This window comes from Motacilla alba, chromosome 14 (assembly GCF_015832195.1).
Source record: "Motacilla alba alba isolate MOTALB_02 chromosome 14, Motacilla_alba_V1.0_pri, whole genome shotgun sequence".
Taxonomy (NCBI): Eukaryota; Metazoa; Chordata; class Aves; order Passeriformes; family Motacillidae; genus Motacilla; species Motacilla alba.
In genome coordinates, this window is record NC_052029.1 from 7,024,422 (window position 1) to 7,044,309 (window position 19,888).

General features: G+C 39.3%; 1 long non-coding RNA gene across 1 annotated transcript in view; it reads left to right on the top strand.

Moving 5' to 3' along the window:
- The first annotated feature begins 3,060 nt into the window (after positions 1 to 3,060).
- LOC119706873 overlaps positions 3,061 to 19,888 on the top strand; it is a 210,086-nt gene continuing 193,258 nt past the window's right edge. Inside the window, exon 1 of the long non-coding RNA XR_005258621.1 lies at positions 3,061 to 3,165. This is a non-coding gene — a long non-coding RNA (uncharacterized LOC119706873). The remainder of the gene's footprint in view (positions 3,166 to 19,888) is intronic.

Here is a 19,888-nt window from a genome sequence, read left to right on the forward strand (position 1 = left end):
GAAATTGCTGTACACTGCCATAGCTTGAAGCTGTTGTTAATTACTGTAATAATACATCTGTACACACAAAATACACAATTAAAGCTCTCATAGTTCTTAAAAGCTTAATCAGTACTTACAGAGACTAGCATTTCTATGTTTTTTATATAAAGAGTTGGTGTGAGTATTTACTCAAACTATAAAATTCTAAGTTACTGCATAGGAGAAGCAGGTTCCCTCTGTGACACTTCCTCTGTCCTCCAGCTATGCTAAAGAAGATCAGGACATCTTCCACTGAGAAGAGAGGGAGTGCATCTCCAGTGGCAGCTCTCTGAGTTCAGTGTAGTCCTTGTAGGCTGCAGAATAAAGCTAAGAGAAGTTGGCTCCTTAAAGACCTGTATGGGAATGTAGTGAAGAGATCATTCATCTCGAAGAGATTAATGAGAGGCCTTCATTTGCCAGCCCTCTACAACCACCTTCCACTTCCTGACTGATATTCCCTTGGCAGCTGAGTCACTGCATTTCCAGGGTAGTGCCACCTTGGCAACTTTATCACCTCCTCAGCAGCTCTGCTTATGTTGGCTGACACAAGGGACAGGTCGTAGGCCACCTTTTCCTGATCAGTGCCAGCTGAGCCACCACGGAGTGTGAATGGGCTGCTGAGCTGCCAGCCTGCCCCGATTTGTTGTTTTGATTTTGCTGCAGAGTTAGAATGCCGAAGGAAATCCCTGTTGTTCAGCCAGTACTCTTAGACGAGGACATTACTTTCCATTTTGTGACTTTACAGGTCTGCAAAGCACATGAGACATTTATGATGTCACATTAGAATTATTTTATTAGTAGAAATATAAAGCTTGAGAATATTGCCTAGAGAAGAAATGTCCAACTAAGGAAAAGAGAAAAACATTCCTTTTGTAAAACTTACCAAAATCTTAGTTATAGTGAGCAGAGAAACAAATATCTCTGTATTTTGATAAAAACTGGTCTATGCTAAGGCAAAAAAAACATGCCATGAATTCATGAATGATTTTACTAAAGTATTTTCAGATAACATAGACTGATTTTCATACGGGCTGATATTCCAACATTCTGTTCAGGATTGAATAATTTCAATGTGTTGTTGCTTACAAACAATTTTTGCCTGAGATATAGATATGTAAAATAACATTAACTCTGCAGCATGACATGCTGTTAGGGTATACATTAATTGTTCTAGTTTGGGCCAGTACATTAAAATGCATAATTTTTCTGTGATTAAAATTTTGTGGGCTTTTAACACACAAAACCAGCCCCCACAACACAAATGTTCATTTGCTCTGAAGTACCCATTTGTTAAACCCTCTGAATGGATTATTACCTCACATCTGGTTCTCCTAGATATAGCTGTATATATTTAGAAATCTAGCACTTTATGAAAAGGACCTAAGTTCTCATTGCCTGTCCCCTGCATGGGGAAGATCTACATTTAATCCAAACTTTCTACTTAATGCGTTACAAGCGGTTGTGGTAGAACAAAACTTTGGATATGTTTTCTCTCAAGCAGTGCTCACTGCATTTCATGTACTTTTAGATACACTTCTAAAGGAAATTTAAAATGTAGAAACTTTAGTCTTGTTTTTCATGCTTGGTATTATCATGGGATACTAACAAAAGGCCTGAAGCTGTTTTTAAGAAAGCATAAACATATGCTTTGTTCATTTTCAAATATATCTTCTTTTCATTCATTTTCAAATGTCTTCTTTTCCTTGAAATAGTCATGATTCACACTGTTCTTCATATTTTCATCAGATAAACAACCTGATTGTGCCAATCCCTTAGACCATTAATATTAATGTTTTTATCAGCAGACAGGCTAGGTTCTCTTGCTGTTCATTCTATTAAGGGATTTCCTTCTTTCTTCCCTGACTTTCCCTTAAGACAATGAACAGCATTGGGGAATTAGGAGAATTATTATCTTTAGTATGCCATGTGAAATTTTTTCCTTAGTCCTAATTTTTCTTCAGCTAAATGCAAATGAAGCCATCCTAAACAAGCTAAGGCTGTGAAAGCAGCAAAGAACTGAACACACTGAACATCTCTGGAAAACATATGCATGGGGCATCAGCATCCTACAAGTCAGCTCACAATATGCACCAGCCGGCAAAACTATTAGATATTTTACTAAAATGCTTGTACATTTTGGAGGTAATTTCTTAATGCACAATCCCACTGTGCTGTTATCAGGTTTAAAAATCTAGCCCAGTAGAACAACAACCCAGAGTGGAGGACACAGAGGTTTCAGCTGTTTGAAGCAGTTTCTGCCTCGCCATCCCCTCTGACCTTGAACACGCTCTGCATCATTAGGGCTAAGTTCTGCTTTTCTCCAGCCCCATAAATCAGCTGTTTCTTGCTGTAGAGAGGTAGGGCTTTGATGGAAGGGGCAAAGAAAGGCCTAGGTTAGTTGTGAAAATAGTTTGTTCTTCAGAAATCTGACAAAAGAGAGTTTTTGCTATTACTACTTCAGATAAGCAAGGGACTTGACTTTGGCTCCCTTTTTCCAGCTTAGTGCTCTCCTGAGCACAACAGGGCACAGCCACAGATTTTTTTAAAAGTCAAAACAAACCTTTAAATTCTTTCAAGTCTGGCCTTGCAAACTTCAAGTGGAAGTAGATGCTGCCTTTCAGTAGCATGTAAACTATTGAATCTCACAAAAGGTAAGTTTTTTCAGGAGCTTATTCTGAATGTTTTTGTTCATGCTGCCTTTAGGCAACTCTTTGATCATAGAAGTTAAGGATATTGTCATGAGGCCGGTGGCTCCTTGTGCCTTTCTGTGTCACAAAGTTTTCCAGACCCAATTCAGAACATATTTAGAAACTTAGAAAGTTGAAGTGTTAAAATTTCAGAATCCGCTCCCCTCCTTTTTATTTTTTGTTTGGTTTTGGGTTTTGTTGCCTTTTTGGTGTGGTTTTTTTTTAGTTTTGTTTTTGATTCTTGGCGAAGCTCTTTGTACAAACAGGGAGGCCTCAGTTTACCTGGCGCGCTCCACGCGGGCCGCTGGTGAGCAGGTGGGGAAGGCGGGCCCTGGGAGGGGCTCCGGGGGCACCTGAGCGCAGCTGAGGCCAAGTGGCAGGGCGGGGACATTGCCCGAGGGCATGGAACGGGGCAGCCCAGAAAACACGAGCCTGGCTCGGGAGAAGGTTGTAAAAGGTATTCTGGGGCTGCGGTGCGGGGCTCGCCGGCGGCTGCTCGGGCACAGCGTGAGGGGACGGCTGCCGCTGGCAGGGAGTGACTTTGGGAACCCTGAAGCACGGGCGTGCTGCCACCATGGGACTCGTGCTAACGGAGAGCTGCACTGCGGGCGCTGCTCCGGGCTTCCCAGGGCCGTGAGGTGAGCCCAGCCCTTGCACGGGGTCAGTGCGAGCACGGGAGGTGCCTGTGGCTCCGGTGGCTGTCGGGCCGAGTGAGGGGAGCGAGTGCCTGGGGCAGATGCAGCTTGGGTTTGTGCTCAAAAGCAAATAATTCAGCGCTTTGGCCTAGAATTGTGTAGCGTCTCGTCTTACCTTTCTTATGATGAGAACTGAAGTTCTTAACCATGGGATGCTGTATTGAGTTTAAAGCTGAACTTTAGATGATCCTTGGAAGGCTGACTACCTGCACTTTCTCTAGGAAAGCGTGGGATCTTTGGGGTAGCTGAAGGATTAAATCTTTTGTGTGCTAAGATTTTGCTATGAAAGCAAGGGTGGAAAATTTCACTGTAAGATGAGGAAAACTCGGAGCGAACAGGGACTGGAGTGGTGTGAAGGTTGTGCTCTGCATGGGAATGGCCACATTCCCTTTGGGGCTGTCACAGCCTCAGGTGAGAGGCTTTTATGCATGGTTAAAGTTTTCATGGCATGGATAAAATATAAGCTACTAAGTTATTCCTAGAAATGTAATTGGAAATATGGCTTCAGTGATGAGGGCAGAGCAACTTCTTGGTGTAAATGGTTAAATGGTGCAGCTTTAGGGGTGTAGGAATAAGTGCTGTGTTAAGCTAGCTCCTTGATGGGATAAGATATTCAGGATAAAGGATTACTTAACTACTCTCAAGCTGAGAATTAGATTACTCAATAGATGGTCATTGTACTAGATTATTGCCACCTGTATTAAAAGTCATTAAAAGGAATTGATTGCTTGTGATTATCTCTTTGTACTTTGTTTTCCCCTTGGGCTGTAAGGGAAGGTAGTAGGAGAAGCTAGAATACAGGCTCTTGTTGAAGGCACCTGATGCTACTGGCAGCCTGCTGTTCTGGGAGCAATAGCTCTTGAGAAAACTGGTGTTTCCACAAGGCAAATATGCTATATTTTAGGTAGGGAACTAAATGGCTTGAGTGCAATTACCCTTTCCATCTGCCTTTTCAGTCTCACTGATGTGTATATGCCAAAGGTGGATGTTGGTGATCTTCAGGAAGCACTCAGGTGTGTCAAAGGCAGGCACAGGGACTAATTCTGGGCATAACAGTGGCAGGTGCTTGGTTTAATTATGGACAGAATGTGAGACTCTACAGGGACAGGAGAGGAAGAGTGTGAAAACATACCTCTGGCATGAACTCATACTGGGTTTGTGGGGCTAAAGTATGGTTGAGATGCTATGATTTGTGTAGAATGCCTCTGGAGAGGAGTGAATACACAACAGCTGGTCTGAATTCAGCTTAATTACACTTGTTTAGCTCTTCCCTACCCCTAACACCTCTGAGGCAGAGGGGTAACATCCAACACATGTGCCCTCTGTAACCTTCAGTGAACGCAGCAGAGGGCAGCTGAAGAGGCTTTATGGTAAGCGTGTGAGTGTTCTCAATGGTCTTATGGAAAAGCCTGTTTCTCCCAGTTACTAGGGATGCAGTTTTCTTCACATCAGCTACCTTTACACACGGAAGTGAATTTCTACTGTAGTGACAAAAAGGCTGATGCAGTCCATGTATAAATGCTATAAAATGCTAAGCAGGCATGAAAAGACTCTGCAGCCTCTGCATTTGGCAGAGATATAATTGCTATTGAGTATCAGCTAGTGCTTGCAGTCTAGAAGGAGGCCAACATTTGGAAGGTTTAGAGAAACCCTTTTTTTTTTTTTTTTTTTTTTTTTCCCCAAGGACAAACTCACCCTACTAGTGTATCAAAGCAAAGTCTGAAGAACAATGTGGCCTATAAATAAATGCAGCCAGTTGACTAATTTGATAGAGACTTAATCAGTCAATTCAGCAGACAAAATAAAAGAAAAAATTAATTTTACAGTCTAATAGGAAGCACAAAGTTAGGAATACATACTTAATAATTTATGTAAATTAATTGCTCTTGGAAGAACTTACCTTGGGTGATAATTATGTTATTGAAACATCTTCTAGTCCACTTAGGATGCTTTTCAGGAGTATATGCTGTAGTTCAAGTAGAGATATCATATGTGGAGCAGTGATATAAGGCAGCCTCATGGCCTCTGAATATGTGGGGCACTGGGCTAAAAAATTATAGAGGCTACTCTGATCAGGGGGAAAAAACAACAATTGTAACACATTTCTTTAGCTGAGCTACGAATGGCAACGCATATTGCATGAAGTGGGAGAAAATGCCTTCTTAAAGGTGAAGCAAATCTGCATGATCCAGGGCTCTGCTTAATTGATTAACCAGCACCAAAGCATTGCCTGAATGAGGGAGGGGAGGAAGTATATTTTTGAACTGACAGATCCCTACTTTTAAATCTCTTAAATCAAAAATTTATCTATAATTAGCAAAAGGCATCCATATGGTGACTTTTCCAGTCCCAGATGGGTAGCTGTCATTTTGCACATGATCTTTGCTTCTCTTTTGAAGTAGAAATGAGTAATCTTGGAAATATTAATCTGACTTCAACTATATTTATCCTTCTATCAACAATGATGACACATTTTGATTTCTTTCTGGGTGTGCACAGTATGTGCTGCGGTGCAGAGGATTCCAGTTGCTGTAATTTTCAGTGGAAAGAATAATGATCACAGGGAACTGTAAGTAGGTTATTATGGACTATTTATGTATTTAAATAGAAACGCCAACATTTTCAAGAGTAATGATGCAAAGATGTGCCAGACTTGAAACTCTGTTGCAGACCTGATAGAAGATGTTCTGCAAGTGCTGGAAATTTGCTCCCTTCTCAGTGATGTGTTACCTGGCACAGTAGCAGCTGTACATCTGCTCCTGCCTGGCAGGTGACTGCTAGGAATAGCTATGCCAGAACGAACAAAAAAAAGTAAAAATAATTTACTGTGCCAGGAAAGTTTAGGTATCTGACTTATCTTCTTCCCCTAAGTACTGCAGTACTAATCCAAAGCATGGATCTTTCTGCCTTTTGAATGTAGTTTATGTGGTGCCATAACTTGTGTGTTTAGATTTCCATTTTCTTTTTTGGGTGGCGGGGGATTGGAAAGTAATTGTGTGTGTAAGGGGATGATATTTTGTAGCAGGTGCTGTCTGTGCATTTCCTCACTTTACAAAAAAATATCTTGGTTGCTTGAGCTCAAGTATCCATGTAAACAGGCCAGCAATCTCTGTAAGTGGTACAAAACCTTGAGATCCCTCTTCGTAAGCATTCTCCTTAAAAAGCAATCTTATTTTGGAGGGGAAAAAATGTTACAGTACAGATTTTTGTTACCACAGGCAGCGTCAGAAGCAAGAGGCCAGATCCAATCAAATGAAGTAAATGGAATTACCCTGAATTTACTCCTGTGTAAGTGAGAGCTTGTTTCAAGCCCCAAGCTACATGAAAATGATTGCTGTTCTCTTTGCCCGTATGAAAGCTGACATAAATACAACCTAGAGTGAACTTATTTAGCAAGTGATAGGGTACATTTTTTCATCATGATTAAAAGGCCTTAAGAATTCAAGTCTCCGATGCGTGAAAGTATAAAGGTGCCTGTGATTTGTTAAGATCAATAGGAATTAAATACTTAAGCGACTCAGGCCCAGGTATCTGAAAACATTCCATCATTTCTTAGCAGCTCAATGATCATAGTTCTTTCTTTTCAGTGCTGTCCTTGTGATAATATTTGATTTAACTTTTTACAAAAATACCTGTGAAGCACAGGTGATGAGAATGAATGTCAGAAGCTTCTTTTTTAGATTAATGTATTTTACAAGCAATTAGAATTTTAGTATTGCTAGCCTCATACTAGGTGAAATTTTAGTGTAGTTATAAACTTCACTAGTATCTGTTTGTGAACTTTGCAAGTATCTTTGGGGGTAAAAGACCTGAAAACTAATTTCATTACAAGGGTGTGGAACACCTGCAGTCGGTGAGGAGAAACCCCACACAGACACTCAGGTGCAGTTGGAGCACAATGGTCTTGTTTGTGTTCAGCTGTATTATAACTTCAAAAGTATCCAGTACTTCATAGCTTGGGGTTTTTGATTTTTTTTGCCCTCAGTTGTAGCAGATGTCAGAAGAGTTTTTGGTTTTCTATCAAGCTTATTAAAACCTTTTCTGTGATTTCAGCCTACTACTTCGAGTTCCTTTTCTGTTTTGCTTTAGATACTCTTTTGACATTGCTGTACATACAGATTAGGAGAATGCCTTTGGAAACAAGCCCACATGGGTTAGATCAATAAGAAACCCATAGGAAAACAACATTGTTGTGGTCTGGATATCACAAAACAGGATGAAGAATTGTGTGCATCCCATGGTGAAGTACCTTGCAAAGTGATACGTGGTTTATTTTGCTCCAGGTTTTTTTCAAGCTGTGATGATTATTTATCAAGAAGGAACTGGAGTTTTACAGATATTAGATTAAATAACCTAGCATTTAATATCTGGTAAGTTTAAGTTTGAGTTGGGCCTCTCAATTCTTGATTAAGTATGTAAACCTATTAAAATTTTTGTATGTATACTTGAAAAATGTGCCAAAGATTTAAATATTGTGGCAGAATCCAGCTCCAATGGGTATAGAAATATTGCTGGGTACAGTCAAGAATCAAAATTCAAATAAAAAGTTAATGAGTTCCTAAAATTTACGTATTGCCACCTAATTGTTATACTTGACTTCTCTTAGAATTAATTACAGCTAAGGGAGCAAAAGGCTGAATTCATAGTATTAAACATGATTGTAAACTTATAAAGAGTTTTTGGGTAACCAAAATATCACATAGCTCTAGCTGGTAAAAAACTTCATCTTGTGCCACCTTTAATGTTTGAAACTTTTCTCAGATGTAGACTAAACTATATTACTGTCATATATGCCTTCAAAAAAACCCAACTATATTACTGTCATATATGCCTTCAAAAAACCCACAAAAGGCCCTAATCAATCAGGCCAGTAGAAACAGGAATCTGTTTTTTAAAAAGGAAAATTTGTGCACGAAGAACTTAAAGGTGCTCAGCGGGTGAAGCCTTATTCAGGTGTGGTTTTTACTCTCTAGGACAGAGTTATAAACAGTTTGCAGTATAATCACCAAATAAAGGGAATAGTCCTATCAACATGTGTGCAGATATAGCACCCTCCAGAGAGGTTTAGAAATCTGATTCCTGTTCTGTTCTTATTCTGATCTTTAATTGCATGCTGTTTGTCAGAATCTGGGACAAACTTAGAGCCAAAGGTTCAAGAGAAGACTTGTATTTTTTTCTTATTGTCCATAGGAGTATGCAGGGATATTTTTATGTACAGCAAAATCTAGAATGCTTTGTCAAAGCTTTGAATTCTGATTCTTTCCTGATGCAAACCTTAATTTGCTGTATCCAGTATGTAGATTTCCAAAGCCTTTAGCAAGTCTAAATGTTCTGTTTCTAATAGACATGTATAGAAAACAGAGATTAATCTGTGCAGAGAGGAATCATTTAGAATGTAACAGCAGGGACCTACAGGAAGTATTGCCCTGTGTTATTGCACAGGCTGCTTCCTCACAAGGTTTCAGGCAATTTAGAAACCGTGTGATCGAGAACAGCTTCATGGAAATCCAAAAGGATAGGTACAATCAATGTCAGTTAGTAACAAATCAATTATACAAAGACTAATGTTCAATTACGTTATTGTGTCTAATTTGTTTCCCACACATTTGTCATCTGTTTGCATTCTTAGGCTTCATTGCTGTTGGATTTATTACTGGCCTAAGGTCCCTCCAGATATTTCTCTGCACTTCACGATCACTTAAACACCATGAATAAAATACAGACAGACAGTTTTTAATAGCATTGAAGTGACATTTCATTCTGGGCTTTGGCCATACTCTTATTAGTCAGATCTACATGTGGTTTCTGAGGAGCTTATTAGCTAAAGGGAATAGGTGGGAGCCCAGTTTGATGTAAAACCAGTTTAAGACTTTCCTGGATTTTAGCAAGGAAGCAAGTTAAGTTTTATCATCTCATACATAAGATGATAAAACTTGTATATACAAGTTAAGTTTTATACACCAAAAGGTGTGTAAAATCCCTCCAGGTAATCCTCTGCTGAAGCTTCTGTGCATCCATAAATGGCTGTTGGGGGCATCTTTGCTTCCAGCCTCTTCCTGATTGCTCCTTGATGATGTTACATTCCCTCTTTCCCGGCACAGGTGGGATGATCAGCAATTCCCAGTGCACAGTCAAACAGCCCAAGGGATGTGATGCTGCCTCTGGGCACCCACAGGACACCCTGCTCTGCAGGAGTCTCTCCGTGTGGGAGTTCTATCCTAACTGCACTGGTATTCCATTTCCAGTGTCCATTTCTCAGTTAGTTGCAAACTGTTTGCTTTCCTGAGGGATGCATCATGTTTCAGTACTTCAAAATTATGCATGAAATTTATGGCTCTATGAAAACAATGAGTTATTTGCTCCTCACAAAACCAGGACTCCTGGGACTTAGGTGATTAGGAGAGTGGCAAGGCTGCTTTATCAGCCATGTTATAGCCTGAGTGGCTGCCTTCAGCTGTTCTTTATCTGCTGTTTACAAATACTCATTTGCTTCTGTGCTTTCTGCTGCTTTTTAATCTCCTTTTTATCACTGTGTCACTAAAATCTGTTTATGCCACTCTCTTCTAGTTACACGTTTTCTGCATCTCTTGATTGGGTAGTTGTAATGGAATTATTTCTGTCTTAATGGAAAGCAACTTTTTTATTCTTTTTCCATTCTGTCTCTGAAAAGCAATTCTGTTGGGTTTTTATTTATCTCTTGCTGCTACTCTCTGCATTTTACTGGAAATAATTTCTAGATTTTTCCTCCTTTTTTAATTTTTCCCATTCTTTTTTTAAATCAATGTAATCGTCATCATCAGTCAGCTCCTGTGAATAGGAAGCTTTTATTCCGTTGTTTTTTATTGAAACACTTTTCCAGCTTGTTTTGGAAGGTATTGTTCCCTGCCTTTTGATTTAGAAACAAAGGCCAGTAACATCTGTTATCAAATAATGCTTTATTGGAGATTGGAAACAGTTGTTGTAGTGTTAGAAAGCCTTTGAAATCTGTGACTCTCTACTTGATCTACACTAATTGAATATCTTACCTAACCATTTTCAAAAACATTAAAAGCCATGTTGCCAGATTTAATCCTTGACTTTGACAGGATTTTGTGACTGTCTTTCTGCCCAGTTAATTAGTTCATTCTCTAATAGGAATTATTGGGAAGGTGCCTCTTGGGCATGGTGTGATGAAACTGCATTGAAAGGTGCAGGAGTATTCAGAGATCCCATCACGTGTAGATGTTCATCTGACACTGGTTCTCCATGTATTGCTTATGTTCCTTTTCATGAAGAGCCCAAAGATACTCAATCATCCAAATTACATTTCCCAATCTTGATTAATCTGTCAGTCTTTAATTGGTTGTTCCCTTTATCTGTTCCTCACATAGGTCTCCTGTGTCAGCTTTTTTCCTTTCAGCACAGAATCATTCTGTGTTTAGAAAGCAGGAGAGTTTTTGCATTTTGATTTAATTTGATATGGCAATTCGAGTACCCTCCAGGATATTTTCTATTGGTCTTTTAAAATACATCATCAGAATATTGCATTAATTCATTACCTTAAATAATTTTTAAGTTACTTTTTTAAATTTACTTTTATATCATGAGGACTTTGTACTTCCTAGAACTGGAAGTTTCTTACAAAAAGCAGCCCACCAGAGGCAGTGGCATTAGAAGTAAGGCAGAACAACACAAAATGAATTCCCAGGTTAAAAAGAAATTTCTCCAACTAGGATGAGACTCACAGGATGAACTATTATTTTAAGTATGCTACTAGAAGAATCTGCTTGTTTAACATGTTATTTTCCAGAACACTTTGTTAGTCCTAAAAATTTGAAAACAGCTTGTGAATTTCCATGCAGTGTGCCTTTATACAGGCATCCAAAGATACCTTGTGATGATTCAGGTGTTCATAATACCTGTAAGGTGCACCCAGCGTGATTGGATGCATTGAATGTCTTGCTGCAGAAAATGGCCAAAGCTCATATTAAAAGAGCAATGGTATCAGCTGGCTGAGATCCTTGCTTGGAGCTGGTGTGCACTGAAAGCTAGAGGAAGATTTGTCACACATGAAGAGACTGGATGTGTTAAATATTTTTTAAGAATGTGTAATTATATTCAAATGTGGTAAATTTCTTACCCTTCTTAAATGATTCTTTGTTTATGAACCTGCCATGCTTATATGGCAAAGGGTGGCATTGTAAGGTAATATATATTGTGGATGTGTTTAATATATTAAACTTCACAACGCCTACTGTGAAACTACAGTGTGGTTACAAAATGTCTAACAAGAAGTGCTGAAGTATGACATCAAAAAAAAAATAAATCCATGACTAATATCCTGGAGGTGTTGAATCCCATTTTAATGAAGTTGCATCTATTGGAGTCCCCTTTCTGTAGTCCTGGTTACCTTCACCCATACCTGGAGCCTCCTGCTGAGAAATATTTCCTTTCCTCTTACTCCAAATGTTAATAGTTTGTTGAAGTTCAGCCCTCCACATAGTTTCCAAAATGCTTGAGCTCCTCTGGGAATTGAATTCGCAATAAAAATGTAAAATGAGTCTTGAAATTACATTGAAAAACATATTGGGAAGAATTCATCTGTGTTTAAAGCTTGGTACTGTTGGAGCCTGGCTAAGCTCTGCAGTAGGAATAGCTGATACTGGTGGCAGGGACGGGAAAACAGCCCCTGGCAGATGTTCTGCCTGTCCTGTTGCTTCTCTAATGCATACCAATGTTTTATTGTCACAGATGTCATCAGAAAGGCTTTTTCCCCTTCAGTAAATACTTTTTTGGGCAAAGCAGGTGAAATCACTGGTGACTGGGAAATTTTAGCCTTAAGTAAAATGAAGATGAGGCTACAAGTTCTGTTTTCCCTTCTTGACTGTGTTAAATCAGAACTATGATAACATTCATTTGCTTAAATAGAAGGATGGTGGGAATAGGAAGTAATCTGAAATAGAATGGACTCTATTTTAATCTGAGATTGTCCTGAGAAGAAATTGATTTATGTGTTAATTTGAAACTACAGGCTGACAAGGTGTTCTAGGGGAACCTTTAGAATCAGGCACCTGTTTCCAACACATTTTCAGTGAGAATTTGATACTTTGCTATCCTGTTGTATCTTTGGATGCTTTCTGGTTTAATTCTGCGTTCTCTCTCTCCCGGTTTGTTACAGGGGTTGGTATTTTCAAATTTCCTTCATAGTTCTTGGTATCCATTACTGCTGGTCAATCCCAAAGCTGCTATTCTGCTGTTACCCTTAATAGCTCTATTTTCTCAGTGGTCTCCTGTCTTTGAATAAACTACAGGCTCCCAGATCTTGCTGAGTTCTTTTTGTTCTCTAACTCTTTCTCTTTGACTGAAGCTTCCCTCCCTGAAAAAGAGGTAACTTGCAAAGGAAGAACAATTTTCTTCTCATCAGAAGGTTCCACCTGCTCCAGTCATGGTCTGAAGGAATGTGACTTTTTGCCATAGAACAGCAGTTTAATGTACTGTACCCCTTCATATTCTGAGATGTCTGTAGTATCTCGTGGATTTCATCTGGGGGTGTGCCAAGACTTCCCATATTTCTGTTTGTGCATTTGCTGTTTCTACTTTTAAGCTGTTAGTTTTGAATCTCAGTGTCCCTGTTTTCTGCTATCAGCTCCAGTAATGTCTTTGTGTTTTCTTTGGTTGGTAGCAGGAACCCTCTGTGGGGCACTGCCTTGTGTCTGTCCTCCATGCAGATGTAGATCTCAGGCATGAGAGACCAGTCTGTGGAAAAACATGTAACTTTTAGAAATGTTCCCTGATTTGGCACAGGGAAAGCTAAAATCTAGTCAAATAAAAAGGAATCAAGTTTGATTCAAGCAACACATTTCAAAACTTTCCAAAATATTAGCTGTGATAATTTGGTATGTTTATCTCAGCCATAATTTCAGAAACTTTTTCTTCTCTTTCCTAAACAAAAAATTCTAAGGAGCATAACTAAAAGGGTACCTTTTTATCACCTTCAAGCCCTGTTTTCAAGGAGAGACATTTAATTTTTTTTCTGAGCAGAGAATTTGGTTTCAATTATTTGGTGTCTTAAAGGAAGTTAAAATATTTCAGCCAATATTTAAGACATTCTAAGCAACTGTAATTACTTTCTAATTTCTAGCATATGTTAGGGGCTGATGCACTCAAAATGCAGTTGTTTTTTTAAAAATTCATTTTCTTTTCCGTAAGGGAATTTGTGGAGCTGAATTATTCTGAATATGTTTATCTCTCCTAATGATAGTGACTAGGCATAGCTGCAGTGTTAAATAAGTGGGCAAGAATATTTCAAGAGCTTATTTCAGGAAATATATGAGAAGCATGAACTTATATTTGGATTACATGCGAGCTCTTAAAAACTTCATTTAATTCTACTCCTTGTCATTTCAATTCTGAACAATGGTAGAAGCAGTGTAACTCTTGATTGTAAATATAATTTTTATGGGTAGGATTTTCCTTTTTCTCTTTAACTGAAGTATTTGTTCAGAAATTCCTTGAAATGGCCTGGAAACCATGACCAAACACAGCTGTATAAGTGCCTGTACTGTGCTGTTTCATAATAACTGAGATCCCTACATGGACACAAGAATATTGCACTGTTCCAGTCTCCTTGTTTGTCATAGGCAGCGATGCTTCATTACTGTGCTTCCCAGCAAGCCTCTGATTTGTCACTATAAAAATTTATAACAACTGTAAAAGAAAATAATTAGTTAATTACTTTGTATTTACTAAGCTTGCATATATCGAGATACAGTTCCCTGCTGCCTAGAACAAGTCAGTGACTGTTTTATCTCCTGCTAGTGGGCAAAACAAACACCTGCAAAGGTGGGCTTATTTTAGCAGATACAGGGCATCAATGTTTTTGCAGTAAAGACAGAGATTTTCCAGTCTGTCAGTCTTGATTGTTTTTGTCACAGAACACATGGAAAGAATACAGTTCTCCAGTGAACAGCTTCCAAAACAATTTTTATTCTGTCCCTTCAGAGTGCCTTCAAACTCTTCTAGTTTAGTGACATCTACATCTTTATAAATGCATCATGACTTGAAATCTCCACATTAAGATTAGATTAACTGTCTGTTGAGGTCAGACCTGTGCAAAAGTTTCTTAGATATGACCTCATACCCTGAGAGCAAAATACTCCTAATGGTTCTGAATGCTTCATAGCTTTAACACATCAGCACTGCATGTCTCTGCTCTTGGACCCCCGAACATAAAGCAGAAGGCCAGTATCTCATGGGTGAGTTATGTGACTCTTCTGTTCATGTCTTACTGTGTAAGAATCTGCCTGAAGAGCTGCTCTTTAGATTTGTCTTTGACAGTGCCTTTGGTGCAATGTGCAGCACTGTTAGACAGTACATGTACAGCCTTGCTTGCACTTCATCTCTGAGCAGGATTGTCAGGCAGTGCATGACAACTGACAAAACAGTTAAAGTGACATCTGTCAGTCAGTCTAAATAATTATGCTCAGTCCCTAGCACGTGTCTGTATTCTTTGAGATAACCCCTTTTGAAACAGCATCTCAACATCAGCAGGGGAAAATAGGCAAGCTATGCCTTTTGTTCTTTCTGTTGCCTTTATCTTCCACTTACCTTCAGCAGTTTTTGATACTTACTAGTGGCGTCTAGAAAGATTCTCGCAAAGCTTTATTTTTGTAACATTTTCCTGAACCTCTTCCAAAATTAACTGTGATGCAGCTGAAGGGAAGTCTGCTGCACAATCAGTCCATGGGGTTGGCAGGGACTCTGAGCAGATCCTATCCTGTTGGCACCCTGGCAGTCAGGCTATTCTCACCTGTGTCTCTGCAGATGGATTGCAACATTCTCTGTGCCAAATGTCCAAGGATTATTTTCCCCCTCAGGAAGCCATGGAAGAATGTTCCTTCCAAATACAGAAGGGCATTTATTAACTCCTGCCTTCCAGTGACATCAAGGCCTGAAGATTACACTCATGGATTGTAGGTAACCTGGGCAAAAATATTGCAGGGACGCTGGTGAAACCTAAAGCCTGGACACAGCCATAGCACAGCAGCTCTTTATAGAATAGTCCACAATGATTTAGATTTTAAGAAGTTGTATATTAGTTCTTTCTTTCTAATTCTAGAATGTTTTTCAAACTTGGTTTCTTTGGTTTTTTCTTTTTCCTTGACTTTTTTGTTTGTTTTTGCTATGCCTTTCTTACTGCATGTTTTCTTTAAACGTTTTTTCTTTAGTGTTCTTTTCAAACTGAGAGATGCTCCAGCTGCTTTAAATAGCCTCTCCATTACTCTCCTGGCACATTAACCCCATCCCAGCAGGTTTGCCTGTGGATCCCACACAGGGAGAACTTGGCATACTGATAGCTCCTGAAGCCAATGTCAATATGTCCAAGGTACCCCTTGAGCCAGAGCTATTTATGTTGCTTTCTTCACTGGGGGCAACATTGCTTCTCACAGACAGTAAATCTCAGCCGTCTGAGTGCTGGAATTTAATTATCCTGTTCTATTCAACCAGCTGCTACAAAGAGCTGAAAAGGAGAATTCCCTCTGGTACACAGGTTTTGCAGAAGGATTCATGTTTCGCATAAGTAACAAAGAAGTTCAAACACACAAGCTTGCTGTGAGTTGGAATGAAGTTTTCTATGAACTACGACACAGTTGTGTGGATAAGCCAGCACTTGCTTTACTCAGACTAATAGGATGGCTGTTGATGGGCTTTGGCCTGAAACTCTCCAAATGCTGCCCTGAAAAGTTAAAAACTTAGCCTCTTACTCCTGCCCTGTGGTCAGGGGTGTGGCAAGCTCACAGTCTCCTCCCCATTGTAAGTCCATGTCAGCCTGTGAGGCACTGTTAGCTCAGCTGCTGAGATGTGTGAGTTTATCAGCCACTGACTGATTTCCAGAGAGGCTGTAGGTTGGTCATATGACACCGTTAAATATCTGGGTTAGCGAAAAAAGCAAATTCCACTTCTGTGCAGTGATGCTGAAGGCAGTTTTCTCTGATGTTCTAAGTACCCCGGTACATAGAAATATTAATTTTTCTGAAAAAAAAGCAACTTCTAAGATAGGAGGTTTCCCTTCTACAGCTGTAGAAGGGAATCTTCTTCCTGTGCATGGACAGCCCTCATTGGATAGAACTGCCAGGTATGAAAATATTTTTGAGAATCAGGAATGTGTCTATTCTGTTTGTATTCATATATCTTTTTTACTTTCACAAAAAGAAACACAAAAAAATCCCCAGCCGGTCACTGGTGTACCTCTGTCTACTGAGGAGTGAAATCATAAATTTTCTTCCAGCCACTGGGAAGGCTGCTTAAAAAGTGCTTTGCACAGTCCCAGGTGGGAAATGAGGAATCAGAAAGTGGATGGAAATCAGTTCTTTGACACAGCATTGCTTACCCAGAGTTTTAGATATAGAGGGCTTGGTGCATTTCATTTATATCTATTTGTGCTACAGAAGGTGATTGGAAACCTGTGGCTGGAAATCTGCTGTGAATCAGAATTCCCAGCATCACCTTTCTCCCAAAATTTAAATTAATCTATAATAAATCAATTTTCTTGGGAATAAAAATGTCAAATGTTGGCATTTCTAATTAACAAGGTATGTCAGTTTTTAAAAATTTAATTGTCCCATGTCTCTACCAAATAGTCTATTACAGCTGTAATACTGGTCACTTGACACCTCATAAATAATAATTTTCACATGAAGACTTCTGTATGGAAGACTTCTGAGATTATTTGAATGCATAAGAATTTTATGAATTGAAGAGAAATGCGTGAAATTAATACAGAGTACTAAAAGTCATCAACAAGAACTGTGTAACTTTGGTTATAACTCAGTGTTGATGTTGTTAGGCAATAATCTCCCTTCTGCTAATATTTTATGTAATTGGGTCAGCAAGCAAAGACTATTCTCTTTAATAGGAGCTCCCTATGTGAAAGCAATTTGCTGATTCCCTTTAGGGTAGAGAGAAGAAAGTAAAGCCCAATAGCAATAGAGTGACTTTCTGGTGGTTTGTGCATGCATACAAGTTGAACAAATAAACAAGAAGCCCAAAGAACTCCATCAGATGCATTCAAAAATCCTGTTTCCAAGAGGTGATAAGGCATCATATTTTGGCAGAAGTTGCATGCTAGGAAGGTTCAGTGCATTTCTGAAGTTGAAAACATAAATTCATGTACAGCCAGACAAACTTAAAGTAATTTTAAAAAAATCAACAAAACACCCAAACTAAAACCCCAAACCAAACAAACCGCCAGAACCCAAAGCCACTTGTTTTCTTTCCTAAATGTTCTCTCTAAGTTCAATGAACAGGACTCTGCTATAAGGAGGGCTCCTGCCTAATCACTGTTGCAGGCCCTCAGGGAGAGCAGGAGGGTTGCAGTCTGGGTGAAAATCAGACCTTGGCTGTTTGGATGACTGAGGTTTAGCCCTGGTCAGAGTGAGAGAAAAGAATTCCCCTTCTCAGGAAGGGTGTCCTGGCTCTGAGTGTGCTCTGACAGACCCAAGCTCCAGTGGTTTAGTGAAGGACAAAGCAGTTTGCTTGGGGACAAAAAGGATGTGAAGCTGGGATTGTCCATCTGTTATTAAGGTGTTCTGCGTTTCCCAAGTAGTGATCCAACTGCATTTCCTGCATTTTTTCTCTCACTGAGAGAGGACTGACCTCACAGGTAACATATTTGATGTGGGCTTGGCAGGAGGGAAGGGGTGGGGCAGTGGTGCTTGGTGTAGTTGTGTGGTGGTCGGTTTGTTTTTACACTCTGATATCCTGCTACTGTATTTTCTACATTTTAAGGAGATTGACCTTAGCCAATCTCATATTCCTGAGCCAGGGATGCTCTGAGTTTCCTTGAGGATGTTTCACTTGCTTGGACTCTACCCTGTAAGCTTCAAGTACATTGCACTTTTTCTTCTGTAACTACCTCCCTCATGCACATGGTTATCTAGTTCTGTTCCTGACAGGTTTTGGTTAATTTTAAATTAGGTTCAGTGGTAACTAACCTTTATTTATCCCGAGAAACTTGCTGCTATCTTAAGGCTGCATATTGAAATGAACACACCAGCTAATTTTTTTGCAAATTTTCATTATTCTCAGGACCAAAGCTTGAGGTATCAGGCATTCTTCTATTTACTTGGCATATGTGATGTGGGTACATTTTTATTGCCCACATTCCACCTCTTCATTAGTCTCATTCTCTGTTTTCAACTAATTTAAAATGTCAGGATCTGCCACTTCTCTGCCAATTTCATGATGGCCTACACTGGCAAACACCCTGAATTGCACTACAGTCATTTCTGCAGGTGGAGAGGGCAATGTCACCTGAGGTTTCTTTTGGATTATGTCAGTTTTGGTTTGAATGCTGTGTATTGAAACTTCATTTTCTAGCTGTCTTAATCTCCAAATCATAATTTGGGATGGAAAGAGAAACCTGTGACTGAAAGGGACCTATTTTTATAATTGAATTCACTCAGTAAATGTGACATTTTGTTAATTATATTTGATAGAACATACAGTTGTTTTGTCTGTTCCTATTTTCTGGTGGTGTACAAAATAAGGAAGCTCAGTTTGAGGTATAGCCTTGAGGGACAAGCCAAACTGGTTTTTGCATGGACCTATAAACTTCTCCCAAACTTCTAGTGACCTGCCATGCTCAGGAAGGAGAAAACAGTGCATCTAAATTAGAAACTTTCTCAGTTTGGCATGTGATATTTCTACTTTCCAACTACACTTTAAAATTTTTTTTTTATTTTTTAACATATCATGATTGGAAAGTATTGAATTGACTAGAAATACTTTAAACTTGACTATCAGACCTCTCTTTTCACTGCCTCCAATGTAGCTGTGCCTATTAGGAATTGTACCTTCCTAGTAAAGGGAGCCCCCTTTATACTGCACTGAAACTACTCCAGATGTGCTGTAGTGGTAATTGAGGCACATTACAGCTACATAAGAATTCTCACACTCTGGAAGTCTGGAGTTTTTCCTGATGAAAGCCTGTTGCTGTTGAGGCAGTGCAGTACAAGGAGGGCAGCAAAGTCTCCTGTTACTTGCTGAATCTTGGTGTTAATGAATTTTGTGCTCTTATAAAATAAGATAACGTTCTGGTTTGCAGTTAACCAGCTCTCAGCCAAAATCAAATTTTCTCCTGGTCTCGTGTGGCAGCTTTGCAGCAGAGTTTAGCTGTAGAACCTTGCTACCAAGACTGCATGCTGAGATCCTTCTTTCATGCAGATTATGACTTTTTCTGTGAGCAAGTGATAAGCTTTTTCAAACATGGTAACCTAGCAAATAAAATGCCTCTGTATTTGCTTGAGAGAGCGGCTCCTTTTGTATGCCTCTTAGTGACCTTAATTTCCATGTGATTAAATTTTGATCTGTTAATGATTTCACTCTGACGGGTGATAGAGAAATGAGGGACAAGCAGGAAAAACTGGTACATCATTGCTTCCAAATGAGCTGATTTGAAAAGTACAAGAAATAGATTTCAAAATTCAGCTGAATTGTCTTCCAGTT